This window comes from Euprymna scolopes, chromosome 29 (genome assembly GCF_053919585.1).
Source record: "Euprymna scolopes isolate OS-2025 chromosome 29, ASM5391958v1, whole genome shotgun sequence".
Taxonomy (NCBI): domain Eukaryota; kingdom Metazoa; phylum Mollusca; class Cephalopoda; order Sepiida; family Sepiolidae; genus Euprymna; species Euprymna scolopes.
The window spans coordinates 30,962,956-30,979,368 of NC_136510.1; positions in this window are offsets into that span (position 1 = coordinate 30,962,956).

Below are 16,413 nucleotides of genomic sequence, written 5' to 3' on the forward strand. Positions count from 1 at the left end.
CTGCTAAAATAATAAAGGCTCCCTTAATCATTCACTTCTTCATTTTCCAGTGATTTCATTGGTTGAACACTTACATGACGTTAGTCCATCATCCCATCAGTTTCAATTAACCAACACTTCAGTACAAAATTCTTAAATATTCAAAATGGCATTGGTAACTGGATGCTTTTCCTATTTCTGATACAAGAACATACATTATTGATCAGTCATGCTGCATTCAATCAACATATACTCATTTAAGTGTTCCATTTCAGCCCAAGTAGAGAACTCATTGTTTTTCTTTTTCTTTTTTAGACTTTGATTGCATTCAAAAACAAATATAAAATCATTGTTATGGTTTACTCTTTCAGACTTTGGTTGCATTCAATTTTAAAATATGTTCTTTATTTCAGTATTTTAATTCAGTTCTTTTTTTTTTTTTTCTTTTTTCCTTTCTGTGCCCAAAATACAAAATTTCTAAAGTTGTACAAAAAAAAAAAAAAAAAAAAATCACTGAATTTAGGAGTTTTATTTGTTTTAACGCAGACATTTTATGCTTTGTACATGAATGATCTTCGATAGCTTTTCACAAAAAACTAAACGTATACTTATCTTTAGTTTAGTTTAGAAATAAACTTTTTTTTGGTTCGTCAACAGTTGTTTCATTTGGTTCAAATTGTGTAGAACTGCTTCTTAAAAAAAAAAAAAAAGCACATCGTAACTCTTATCCTCGAGTGGCTTTCGGTCTTAGTCATCATCATAGCGTTTCAATCAATTTTGAGATCGCATCATCACTATGGATTGCTCTTTCGCTTTCTTTTTTTTTAAAAAAAAGCTTTTATTGCATTCACATTCCATGTAAGTTCTTTAAACCAACAACCTTTTTCTTATTCTTTTTAGTCTTTGCGTTAAAATACCGTCAAAATTGAATTTAGCTCAAAAAATACTATAGAAACAATTTACACAGTAGTGTAGATACATAAGCATGAAAAATATTAAAGAATAGTTAGCAATTAGTCAACTTACAATGTCAATAATGGTTTCCTAGACAATCTTCTGCACTTTAATGATCGAGATGCAATACTAACGTTGTTTAGAAAGAAAGACATACACTCACGAAATTTGGTTGCAAAGTTTACACAGATACAGTTGAGAACATTCTCATAGGTTAGTTAAAGACAGCAATTCAAGCTCCTAAAAACGAGATGGCACATGAAATTCTAGGTGAGGAACACTTTTTTTTTTTTTTTTACAAGGTAGTCACCACTTATCAAGGCCCGGAAGCCACTCGGGGATAAGGGTTATTGTGTGTATAGTACATTAGTATTGGAGATTTGATAAAGTGTCTTACTTAAGGGGGCGGTTCATCAAGAATTTGTTTATGTTGGACTTGAAGACATTCAGGTTGTAGTCAGGTGGGAAACAGGCAAACGGAACAGAGTTCCACAGACATGCGCTTCTACGAAAGAAGCTTTGTTCATGGAATCTACGTTTAGGTACAGATAAAAAGTGGGGAAAATTTTTGACAGTAGTTTCAGCTAAACAGGTGTCTATCGTGAAAGATTGATGAGGGGGGGGACAAGAGATTGGAGCTCAGACGAGCACTTGCTATGGAAGTAATGCTAAAACAAAGACAGGCTCGCAACATCTCTCCTGTGGGAGAGAGGTTGCAGGGAAGAGAAAAGGGCATCCCCACAAAGCCACGAAGCCTATTTTGTACTCTGCTAAGGCAGGATAGGTTGTTTTTAGCAGCTCCTGCCCAGATGTGGCAGCAGTACTCCATCCTTGGACGTACTTGGCTTTTATATAGGGGGAGAATTGCATCAGCAGTGAGACATCTTCTGGAGCGGTAGAAGAATTCTACCATTTTTCCAGTGACCTTGGCAACTGACTTGATGTACGTGTTCCATTTCAGGTCAGGAGTAAAGGTCAAGCCCAGAAGCTTATCAAAACATGGAGCCTCCCCTAGGGGAGAGCCATCCATTTCAACTGATGCCAGATGGGGATCAGAGAGTTGATGATGTAAAGATAGGAGATGGTGTTAGATGCATTAAAAGTACCACCCCTTCCCCCATTGTACCACGCGTTCAAGATCAGAGGAGAGAGAATCAAAGAAAATTTTGCCATTTACAGCCTTTGATGTGTTGCCATAGATGGTCGTGTCATCAGCATAGATGTCAATGAATGATTTAAGTATGTGTTTTCATTTCTCTTGATTCTACTCTCATTGATAACCAGCAGATTCTGCAATTCAATTTAAAAAACTTCAGTAACAAATTAAATTATGGGTAAATGTTTACTTTAACTACAACAGAATGCTGACCAATAAAATTTGATTTTTTTATAGGTTTTTGGGGTCGCTGACAATGAATCTGATATTCAAGCCCATCGCAAATTTACCGTTTGCATGGTATTAACCCCATGACCCTCGCACTATTTTGCACCATATCACTGTATTCGTTAACGCTACGTGTGAGCAGTTCTTATTTAAATGTATGTGCGCGCACGCATATAGTCACGTGACCTTTCACAAGGCACATGGATACATGGCGGACATTTTAAATGACAGGAAATATTTTTCATAAAATAAAGAAAAAAATAGTTTTCATCTCATTAATAATTAGATGAAATACTTCAAATAAAATTTTAAAAAAATAGTTTTCACCTCATTTAATAGTAAAAATAATGTCAGTAAGTTTTCACGAGCGGTTTACCAAAACATTTTTGTTTTTCGTTCCTTTTTTTTTTTGAGAGGGGTATTCAATTATAGAACTTGTATAGATTTTAGCAGGTGCTTCTGCAGTTTAATTTACCGGTTTTCCGTAAGTAACGCGCTGACATACACCAAGCAGAACTGTCTAATTTTTCACAAAAATTCTGTTTACATTGGGGGGGAGGGGGGACAGGTGGTGTAAACGGAATTTTTGTGAAAAATTAAACAGTTCTGCTCGGTGTATGGCGGCGTGTTACTTATGGAAAAACAGTAAATTAAACTGCAGAAGCACTGTTAAAGTTGTATAATTGAATACCCCCCTCCAAAAAAAAGAACAAAAAAATAAAAATGTTTTTGTAAACCGCTCGTGAAAACTTAATCTTTTAGATCAATTAAAAAGCATTAAAAACAACACAAAAAAGTGAACCACATTTTTTTTTTTTTTTGAAAACTTTCTTGTTATTTCAAATGTCTGCTAAAAAATTCTTCCGCGATGTGACAAGTCACTTTACTATGCGCGAACGCTCATGTAAGAATGGCATAAACAAAGGTGGTGAGAAGAATAGCATAAATGAAGGCGATGGCACAAAATAGTGCAAGGGTTCAGGGGTTAATACACATTAACAAAGCCAATGTTTCATTCTTTAAATACATTTGCTCACAAAGATTGGTTGGTTGTTTTTGTTTTACGGCATATCAACCCTTTTCAGGTTATTTAATGCCGAATCCAGTGATTTTGAAGAAAAACTTTTTAATAGAATATATATATATATATATATATATAGGAAATTTATTACTGTGAGTCCAGAATGAGTTTACAAATTGTTTCAACTAGAGGAAAATCCTCAAAGAGAGGAAAAATCCAACTAGCATCATCAGAAATCATATATATATATATATATATATATATATATATATATATATATATATATATATATATATTTTTCAAGTCGGTTTCTGTTTAACCCATAGTTGAGACCCTAACAGGTACTACCACTCTGGGTCAGAGTGGACATGGGAGCAATGGCAATTAAGGGGTGGCTCCACACTCCCCAAAGCCGCAAGCTGGGGCCTCACCATCGGATATAGTTTAAGGTCATATCCAGGACCTGCTCACAAAGAATCATTTCATCTTTATATATACTTTGACTCTAACAAACGCAAACAACTGCCAGGCATGAATAGCCGACTGCCTTATTGGTCCAATTTTTTTCAACAGCATCGATCATATTCCAGAATGCATTCATAAATAACAATTTTTATTAATTCTAATATCACATTTTTCTTACTTTGTACAAGCACAACTATTCATTACTGATAATTAAAAGGCAGTTAAAAAAACATTTTAACTCCTACTTCAGTCCACTAAACTACAAAACAATTTCACTGATAAGATGAGATTCATTTCGAGAAAACATACGTCTGTTCATACTTGATACTCATATTTTCATTTGTATTCAGGTATTACAGTAAAACAATTCCGTCAATAACTTATTTTCATTTATTTTTCAAAAATTTACATATCAAAATGGGTAATTTCTTTCAGCATTCAAGTTTTTCATATATAACATCAGCTTAAAATTTTTCAGCAGTTTTTTTTCGTAATCACTATTTTATGTGACTCACACCAGTTTGACCTTGACATGCACATGCACAGTTTCTGTAAAAAAAAATAAAATAACAGACGTGTTCAGACTTTTGTGACCAAGATTTATTTTTTATGTTGAGTGCATATATATATATATATATATATATATATATATATATATATATATATATATATTCGTATTCCTCTCTGTTTGTTCAGAATTTGATTAATATATACAAAACGTGTCTTACTTTACTCTTTCATTTATTTCTATATATTGTACAATACTTGGAAAAATATACAATTAAGAGATCACCTTATTTGCATATGACATTAAGAAAAATCGATTTTACTAAATAGCAGTATCTTAGTTAGTGTTTTTAGTGAGAGAATTATATTATTAAGTATTCTATTTAAAATTGTTATTTAATAAATTTTAAACAACAGTTATTTGCCCCTAGATGCTATGTATATAAAAAAAAAAAAGTTCACCAAATATCATTTGGTAATTTCATTAAGTTTCTAGCTGGAAAAATAATTCTGTGTAGATGGAAAAATGTTCGGCTTTTATTGTTTTTTTTTTTTTAAATATTCAAACAAACAAAAAAAAACACTTATGAAAAAAACTGAAAAAATTTCATTTTTTTGTTTTATTTTATTCCTTAAACAGCAATACACTAAATCGGTAAATTTTTACCATGTAATCCAGCGTCGTTTAATACCTAAAAAAAAATGAAGATCTACTGCCCCCCCCCTCTAAATTCCACAATTTACACTTTTTTCTTTTTTTGCATTAATTTCATTGATTACAAACTTAATTTTCTAACTAAAAAGGTAACTTTATACGACGTGACCCAGCGGCCTTTAACCCCTAAAAAAATGGAGATCTACTTTTTTTCAGCCTGATACATATAAACAGCCTTTATGAAGAGAAGAATTTTTTTTTTAAAATATAAAATAACATGTTCGAATGGGGATCACTTTTCTATATAAATTTAACATAAAATGAGCACCCGCTTTTTGGCCACCAAGCATTCAACAAGACAAATCACCTCTATGGGGGGGGGGGGCAAAATCTGACAGATACAATTTGTTTTTTTCTGGTGGGGTGGAGGGGCTGGAATTACATTGGAAACATAAAATAACGATAAATTTAATTATTTTTTATGAGACCATTCTCTACTTTCACCTAACAAATAAACAAAACAAGCCCTAAAATATGACAAATTCAATTTTTATTGGGGGGGGGGGGGCTTACATTAGAAACATAAAACGACAAATAAAAAGCAAATCAAAGAGCCCCCCCCCCTAAAAAAGCAAATCGAAAATTTCCTTTATTTACAAAATAAAAGCCAGTAAAAAAAGTGCCCTTACAAAAAATAAAGGTAAATGTGTAGTTTAGCAGCGTAAATTATTTGACAGACAAAAAAGATTACAAAAATGATTTATTTTTATATAAAACATTATTAGACTCAAAGGCTGAAATAAAACAAAAAAAAATTCATTTTTATATTTTTTTTATCATTTTTTATTAGACTAAATGTGCACACCTTACACGTTTAAAATTTGGCCTTTTTTAGGTTTGGCAGATTAGCTTTTTAAGGCCAAATTTGGTCTTTTTTACGCTCTTTCATTACAAAAAAAATATGGCGGCCAAAAACATAGTTCAGGAAAGAGCTTAAAAAGGCCAATCTGCCAAACCTTAGAAAGGCCAAATTTTAAAAGCAATATAGCGGCCTCGAATAATAAATATAAATGATAAAAAAATTATAAAAATGAAATTGTTTTCTGGTTTTATTTCAGCCTTTGAATCTAACAATGTGTTTTATATAAAAATAAATAGTTCTTATATTTTTTTTGTTTGGCAAATAATTTACGCCGCTAAACTACACATTTACCAAAATAAATAATAAACGCACACATTAATGTTTATAAACATTATTTTTTTAGGTTCACAAAATCGTGAGTTTTCTTAGGACAGTGATCCCTTCTCCCGAAATATCTGGTGGAGAGTGTATCAGATACTTCTTTTTGGGGGCGATTATATTTACATGATTTTATCCGTTCTTTTATTTTTGAAATTGTTGTGGGGGTATCCACATTACCCATGATGAAAATGATTAGTATAGCAAGTGTGTTTCAAACGGAACTTCATGTCAACTCAGGCAACGCCGGGTACTCATGCTAGTGTATATATATATATATATATATATATATATTTCTGTGGAAATATACTTTATTTCCTTATAATATATACCAATCCTTATTTAAGAAGCTCAATGTAATTACAGAGCAATATAGTGAATGAATGACAAAAGTCTATTATTCCAAAGTTCATGATGTTCACCATTTTACAATTTATTCCTTTAATTTAGTTGACATTTACAATTTTTGACAGTATCTGTTTTGTAGCAAAAAATCGATCACTTAATTATTATATCAATCAGTGAATCTATTTTGCTCTTAACTCATCAGAAGAAATAGCAACAATCAATCCATCCAAAGGAAATAAAGTGCGTTTTGACATGATTAAAATCTGAAAATTGGAAGAGAAGCTGTAAATACCTTATAATTTGTTTCCTTTACGCCATTTTGAATTTAGAAATATATATATATATATATATATATATATATATATATATATATATACTAGCTGTACCCGGCCATGCATTGCTGTGGTTCAGTTTGTTAAAATGGAACACATTCCTTAAGAAAAATTGCATTTTGTTCGTTCATTTACTTTTATTATTTTTTGCAATTTTTTTAATCAATAAAAGTTATTTTTTTCCCCAAAAAAAGATTAATTTTTTACCATAAATTGTTAGGTGAAAGTTTTTTTTCAGGAAAACTTGCACTTTTTTTTTTTTTTTAAATTTGGCAGTAAACATTTCTCTTCGAAAACGGAATTTTTATTATAAAAAGAACAGATGAATGCTTTACATGAACACTGCAAATAGTTATATGAAAGTAGAGAAAAGTTTGATTCTTTTTTTCAAGAGAATGTACAAATTATTTTTTTAACAAATGTTCAGAAAATAAACAGAAAAATACGTCCATCATTAATTATGCCAAAAAAATAAATAAAATGTTGATTTAGTGTTTCAACATTATGCTTATAAATTACGATAAAACTTGCTGAGTATGCGCTGTTTTACGGTTGTTGTAAAAATGGAACAGAAACTTAAATTTCGCTCCGTTTTAATCTTTCTTAATTTTTTAATTGTGCCCCCCCCCCAAACGAATATAATCAAAACAGTAACATTCAACAATTGTACTTTATGTATATAAAACACAAAATATTTAAAAAAAAAAAAAAAAAAAGAAAGAAAAGTTAATAACGAAAGGGAAATAATTCCATTTTTAAACGAAAAAGTCAGTTTGGTATATCTTTTTGTTATTTTTTACATAAGTCCAGCTTACCATTCACATTGGAAATGTCAATATTTATAGGTTGTCGGGTACATTTATAACGAATAAACACTCCAATCTAGTAGATGTATCAGAATTTTTGTAGGAATTTTTTACACCCCTATCACGAAACTGGGAATAAAATATAAAAATCTCATAATTTCTCTTTTAAAAGTGGGTTGTTTATTTTCTTTATGGATTATACTTCCAAAATAAACTACTAAAGTTGTTTTAAAAGTAATAGAAATATATTTTTTAAAAAACAGTAATGAATTTTACGAACTCAATATTTTTCAATTTTTAAACTTTAAAAATCTATCAAAATTTTTCTATTGATTCTATTACAATATTTTCAGGATCAATGTGAAATTTTATGCTCTTTCCAATTTAAATTCACGCGCCGACCCCCCATTTTCAAGTGTCTATTAAAAAGTAAATAATTAATTTACTCACCAAAGTTTTATATATCACAAATTGAAGAGAAAAGGTCAATAAATAATATATTCAAATTTAAAACAAAAAAAAGTAGTGTTTTTTAGAAATTTACCTGTGACGTCCAAAGTTTAAAACCTTTTTTTTTTTTTTTAAAATACGTTCTTTTGTTTTAATGAAACCTTGGTCTTTGCTCCTTTAATTGAAAAAAAAAAATTAGGGCTTGAGTTACATTTTTCGAGGAGTTATAAGCTTGGAAAGATGGGATTGAATTATTCACTATTTTTCACGAAATTTCTGACACACCTACCAATCTACCCATGTTAAGAACGGCTTTCGGAATAGACACCCCTAACCTTGCCAGCATACCCGAAAAGCTATAAAAGTTGACGTGTCGAATGTGAATGATGAGTTGGACGTAATGTAAAAATGTACCGAATTTAAAAGGGAACGAAATTAAAATTTCCGTTCCATTTTTACAACAACCGTAAAGCAGAGCATTCTATGCAAATTTTACCTAACTTACTGTATTAATGCTATTTTTTTTAAGCAAAAAAAAAAAAAAATATTTAGGTTTGGCTATAAATTCCTAAACTCATTTCACCCTAAATAATTTAGGTGACTGAAATAGGAATCTAATCGAATCTTTAATTTCTTGAATAGTATGCGAGAAATTAATTTTTCTTCGAGTTATATCGAATTCATTAATACGGACTTTAGGGGCTTTTTTCATAATGTTCCTGTAAAAATTATTTTTTATTATTACAAATTACAATGCTTTATTTATATAAAAAAAGCAAAAATAAATTCTTGCGTTTTTTATTTACTACTGAAAACCATAACTTTAGTAAAGGTATTTTTTGTTTAAACAAAATAAAACATTTTCACTAAGAGTTAAGTAAAAATAATTAGTTCATTATATTCTGCGATCATTATTTGATAAATACTGAAATTTTCATTAAAATTGATTAATTTCCTGATTTTTGGTGAATTTTTAAGTGAAGGGAGGGGTCAAAATGTTTATACACTTTGAGCATCGGCATTCATTTTGTCTGTACCTACCATTTTTCGATCAGAGGGTATTTTTTTTTTTTTGCAAGAAACAAATCATAAACTCAAACTTTTTATAATAAAAGTTAAATTGAAATATACTGCAAATTAAACATCACAATAATGGTGCAACATATTTTGAAATTAGAAAAATAAAAAAACAAACAAACTTTGTTTTAGCATGTTAAAAGTATTTAGGTTGGTAGATAATTAAATTCTACTGTATTGGTATAAGGTTTTTTTTTTTTTTTTGCTGTTGTTTCTTGCTTTTTACAATTTTCGACTAAATACTTCTAAATTAAGCGGGATTGCTTAGATCGTATTTTAAACTAAACTTCGGAGGTTGGAATGCCCCCCCCCCCACCTAAAATGTACTTGGAAAAATCGATTTTATAGTGAGATTTAAGAATGGTTAGCAAAAAAAAAAGGTTAAAAACAAAACAAATAATCAATAGATAATTGTTACCAAAGGCAATAAATGCTACTTTTTTTTACTTACATGAATGAGTTTATTTTATGTTTTAAAGTATTTTCAAGCGCTTTTCTTTATTTTTTTAATCTAAAATTGCGGGTGTGTGGGTGCCAGATATCTCCAGATTTTCTAGAATTCCCTGCTAGATTGCAAACGAAATTTCCAGATCTAGCAGGAAAACCGCTAAATTGGAAACACTGGTCACGTGACAGGAAGCGGTAATAAATAATTGTCCCTAAATAAAAAAAATGGCCTATCAGTGCAAAGAAAACCACCTATTTATCATAGAAAAATTAAGTATAATGTTATAATTAAAAAGAAATATATGAAAACACATGGATATAGTAAACATATTATACCAAAACATGGAAGCCATCCGTCCAGTGGTTTTTTAGACTTAATTGCGAACGAACCAAGAGTTACATTTATATATATATACTAGCAAAAGTACCCGTCGTTGACTGGGTTCAAAAACAGCCTACAGAAAATGGACTCTGATTTATGAAAGTATGATAGGTTATGAAAAGGAAGGGTTGTAAATTTGGGTTGAATTTGGGGGTATCAAAACCAAAGAAAGTATGATGAAAGTAAAAATAAAATAGATAAACCCCATAATTTATTATACCATACCTGTTCACACTGAAACACTTATCACAATATTCTGTGGATCTATATTAAAAAACCTTGTTAAACTTTGTGACATATTTCCATTCTATGAAGGTCAGGTGCGAATGAACACGCCATAATTTTATTATACCATATTTCTTCAAACTGAAACATAATTATCAAAGTATACTTACGCAGATAGATATGAAAAATCTTTATTAAAGTTTGTGCCTATTTCCATTCTATGGAGGCCAGGCGCGAACGCAGACCCCACAATTTTATTATACCATCCCTATTTAAATTAAAACATACTTATTAAAGTATTCTTATGTACATCTATATCAAAAACACTTGTAAACGTTTTTTTTTTTAAATTTTTAAACTTTTTATTTCCATACTTTGTGGACCAGGCGCGAACGCAGACCCCACAATTTTAATGAACCACTGTTCTGCCAGATCAAACATACCCATTCCTGTGTCTCGATACATCTTGTATTATTATATGTAATCAGTCTTTTAAAATCTTCAACCATGTAGGAGCCTATTCGTGACCAGACACACACACACACACAGACATTCAGCTTTATATTATAGATTTACAAAACTTTTTAATAAAACTATTTTAACCAAATATAATACCAGATAAGTTTTTAATGGAAGGAACAAAACACAGTTAAACAAAATACATTTAAATAAATCGATGTTTCTTTTATATAAAAATATCAATTCAGAGTGGCTCATTTTGGGAGGAACATGCTCCCCAAAATGAGCCACTCTGAATTGATATTTTTATATAAAAGAAACATCGATGTATTTAAATGTATTTTGTTTACATGTATTTTGTTTAACTGTGTTTTGTTCCTTCCTCCCAAAATGGTACACCATGCATTGGAATAGCGAGTTTTTCCTTATTTAAAAAATAAAATGCCAGTCTGTCAAAAGTTTGGTTTAAATAGTTCTATTAAAAAGTTTTGTACCAACTAGACTTACCTTTTAGATCTATTCGGCTCTGTTTTAAACAAATATAAAAAATAAAAATTTAATATGTGCATGCAAAAACAAATATGGTGACCAGTGAAAACAATAGGGAATACATCGCATAGTAAAGGCTTTTAATATTATAAAGCTACTTGTCGGTGACAATTTTAAATATGATATTTATTGAAAAGTTTTGTAAATATATATAAAAAGAATGCAGTCTTTTGGTTTTATTAAAATGTTTTATAAGTATATATAAAATAAAATAAAAAACACTCTGCAAAAAAAATAAATCATGGTCGCGAATGTCCGAACATGTTCGTTATTTTATATGTTTGCAGAGGCCATGTGCATTGCGAAGGTCAAACCGACGTAGATCAAAATCTGTTCTTTTGTTTTTTTTTGGTCGATTGTGGTTCTTATTCAAGTCTTGACCAAAATGATATATATATATATATATATATATATATATATATATATATATATATATACATACATACACACATAGGGTGATTAAAAAGTAACTCTAGTTTAAAATACATAGAAATAATTTTTGAAATATAATTTATACAATTAATGAATACAAGAATGGGAGTGTGTGTTTGTGTGTGTGTATATATATATATTGCTTTGAAAATATATGTATATATGTTGTTTTGAAAAAAGAAAAACCGAATGAATTTATGAAATGATCAACGTTTCGTCCCTATTGCAGAGGACATCTTCAGGATATTAAAAGGAAAAATGCAAAAAAAGAAAACGACCATAGACCATAGTCGTTTTCTTTTTTCCTTTTAATATCCTGAAGATGTCCTCTGCAATAGGGACGAAACATTGATCATTTCATAAATTCATTCGGTTTTTCTTTTTTCAAAACAACATAACGTCAACCATCGCTGGTATTTTTATTTTATTTTTATGCATATATATATATATATATATATATATAGGATGATTGAAAAGTAACTCCCTATTTTAAAATACATGCAATTTTTTTTTGAAATATAATCTATACAATTAATGAATACAAGAAGAAAATATAATGCATAAACTTTTATTTAAAATTCAATATAGGTGCCTTCATTCGCCACAAGCTTTTCAAGTTGATCACAAATCACATCAACCAATTTCACAAATAATTCTTGCAGGACGGTAGTCATAACTTCACGTATTCACCTTTATTAAGGAGTTCCATCTTGCATAAAAAAAAAAAATCAAATTTTCAATATTGTTCCAAGCACTAATAATTGTCCAAATTTCAGCTCTCAATATAGTGAGCTACCTCCATATTTTGCTATTGTTGTTTGTGAATGGCTGAATGCCCAATTCCTTGGAAGATGGATTTGCACGAATGACCATTATCACTGCACTAGCAATAAGGCCAGGCATAAAATCAACAGTAGGTTCTTTGATTTGACAGAGGCACGTTCAAAAGTAATGTTTCTGTTTAAAACACAATTGCACCCTGATACTTGATTTTTTCATTTTAAATTTTAATTCAAGCCATTATATATAAAAAAAATAATTTTATAAAACCAATAGTAGGTTCTCTATCGTACAATGTATTGTGGACTACGTCACTGTGGGGAGACATGTGAAGCTTCCTCCCGGTTCACTGCCATGGGTCCCCAACTAGAGCAGGAAATCAATCGTTTTGGATTGAAAAATGGGTGATTTCTCACCAATAAAAATATTGGAGTGTGAAACATTTGTTGATCATCACTCAATTCTGGGTAATGTCAGGTCTCCCTGCTAGTGTATATGCACATATATATAAGAAATTTGTTCTTCTGTCTGGTATGGCATAATTTGTAATTTCGATCTTTTTTTATAAAAGAAATTAATAGAAGGCAATACAGTGCAGAGGTGTAACGGATCAACACAAACTGAAGCAAATTAAGACATAATGGTGGAGTAAACTGTGCAGATTAACCTTTTATTAATACAATATATATGTATATTTTTTATTGAAAAATACTTTTAACATTGCATTGTTTTCTAACTTGCATCAGCATGATCAGATGGAAATTCCATATGGTAAGATATTTCGGGAAAATATTCCTTCATCAGATACGTGAATAGCTTTAGTTCAAATGTGCGCATGGAAGTGAAATTTTTCTGAAATATACAATACAAAACTTCCATCTGATCATACTAAAGCAAGTAAAGACACTATGCAAGTATTATATATATATATATATATATTAGTGGTGGGATGAGAAATCGGAATTGATACTCGAAAAAATTGGAACTCTGTGCCTATTTTTCGGTTTTAAAAACAATTCCTTTAATTATCTATTTAATCGATTTTGTTTAAAAAAAAAAAACTTCCACTGCTGGTAGTAATGATGGAATGACAAATATTTATCGATTTTAAATGACCAGTAAAACTAAAATCAATAGACCCCCCCCTTTTGTGTATTTTACGTTTAAGAATATATATGCACATTTTACATGGGATTTTATGGTAATTGGAAAAAAATAGTAACTTATAGTTAAATATTTAGAGATTTATAAAGAATCAATCGGTAATTATATGAGAATCGGGGAAAAATATTGAAATTGTCCCATCACTAATGTATTGTTGTATTAATAGATGTATCTGCATAGGTTATCTGATTACTTTCAGAAGACTTGTAAGTATTCATTGTACAAACCCGTTTTATCTAAGGAGTCATAATTTTTAATGATGACACATCATTTGATTCAGCAAGATATATTTTACTTTCATCCCATGGTTATCATCATAGCATTTCATTCCATCTTGAGATTCATCGTCAGGAACTGTTTCTCTGCAGACTACAACATTGCCATCTTAAAGTCCAATGTCAACAAATACTTGTTGAGCTGCCTTCTAAAAATTTTCTCCATTCCATTCTTCGTTTTTCAATCCTCTCATCATGTTGTTCATCATTCAACTGACAATCTAATTAACCCTTATCCTCGAGTCGCTTTTGGTCTTAGTCATCATCATAGCGTTTCAATCCATTTTGAGATCCATTGTCAGGCAGTGTCTGAGGCATCCTTCAGGTTCGTGTCGGAGCATGCCTTGCCTACGGGATGGTCTGTGAAGATGTGTGCGATAGTCTGCGCATCAGCTTCAAAGGGACACCGAGCGTTCTCTACATAGCCCCACTTGTGCAGGTTGTTCCATGTTTTGGCAACCTTTGCTCGGACTCAGTTGAGTGTTATCCACTCTTTGTGGGGGAGTTTAGAGCCTGCTGAGACGTCCTCTTCTGGAGCCTCATTGTTGTTGTTTTTGAGTGATTCATTCCACTAACGAAGATTAAAAGATGCTGGTGTTGTTTGTCCAAGGCTTGTAACCGTGGCCAAGCTCTTGCAGGATGGTAAATCTACATATATATTTTTTTAATTATTGATTTTGTTGTCATCATAGGATGTCAAATCAAAATTATTATCAATATCTATTGAGTCTAGAGAAAAAAAAAAACTTCTGTCCACCATATTCAGCAGAAGCAGGAAGTGAATTCCAAAGTCCAGAGTTCAGCAGTCCGATAGAAGCTATTAGACAGAAGGCTTTCATTTACCTACAGACCTTAACAGTGAGGGGGAGGGATTTTGCTTTTAAGTAATTCACAATTGTATTTTTAGTGTCGCCCACACTGAAAATTGAACCATCAACTTCCAGAAAAGTATAGCTTACAACTGAATTTTATCAAGTACTTTTATGCACTATGCCATGGGTCTGTCCAAGCTCCACAAGATATGCCTGGATAAGGTTGGAGGTTACATTGATTGAAACATGCAAATAACACTCAGGATTAGAACAGTATTCTGAATAATACAAATTATCAATCTTCATCTCAAAGATTCAGAAACACAACTCACCAAGTTTTTTTATATTTTGTATATGGAAGTTTACAATAGGCAGAGACATTGACAAATTATTTTACTCATTTGAATGCTAAAGTAATTGGAAGTTTTTAGGACTTCAAATTATCCTCTTGTTCTTTTTTTTTTTTAGAGGGAAACCCGATTGGGTAATCTTTCTCTTCTTAAAAAAAAAAAAAAAAAATATATAATAATTAAACTAGCAAAGTAGGGAGCAAAGAGGGAATTCCAAAGTCTATAAGTTTGCATGATTTTTAAAATATATTTTCATTTCTTCCTGGATATGTACATCAGATTTTTTTAAGTTAAGAATAGTAATAACGTAGAACATTTTGGGATGCAATTAGATTAATTTTGTTTTACAGCATATGGATCCTTTTCAGATTATTTAATGTCAAATTCGATCATTTGGGTAGAAAAAAACAAAACAAAAAAAACTAACTTCAAACATTTATTCATGGTGTTTTGTTTTGATTGTTTTGTAGAGGGAAATTGTTGCTTTTGGTTTTGCAGAACATGATTGAGTTTTACAAAGGGAAAGGAACAAAGTAATAACATCGGTGTTTGGTGCATTTTCGGTGATGAAGCCGGTATCAGATGAATATCAAGAATAATGGTGAACATTCAGAATGAAGAGAACAATTTTCAGAATTTGATAGAAATTATTAATTGTATAAATATTCTGTGTAATTTGAAAACTTTTTCTTTTATTCAGGATTGAACTGTGAAGATGGTTAAAAAGGGAAATGGCCAAAGACACAATAAATAATTGTGCTGGTATTTAATATTATTATTCACATTGTATTATTCGGACTGCTATTCCCATCTTCATTGTTATTTTCACGTTTTGGACGCTGTAACCACTAATCTTCCTCAGAGGACATCTTTTCATTCTGAGGAATCATTAAATTTTGGAATCTATATGGAATTTTGAACCAGACCCTTTATTGCGTATAAGCTCCTGAGTTTGACAAAGATTCTCCAGTTTGAAGAGATGTAGCTGAAGAAGGTCGGAGGTTACATCAGCCGAAATGTTGTAGAAACAACCAACAAGATAAGAATAGTAGTTTGAATAATCTGAATTTTTATCTAATAAATTCTGAAACATTTACATTGTTTTACCCTTCCTCCCTCAGCCTCAATATACATTGTACATTCCTGGAGATGTTCATCTGGGCATCTTTTGCTATATTAGAGATGTGAGATAGTTTTCCTAACTCGGGAATCAATAATTTCCCCCACTCTCAACAAAAGCAAATGACAAAACATTAAGGACATAAAGCTCTGTTAATTTGGGAGAAATCAGCATTTTTTTTTTTTTTTCAATGCTTATCC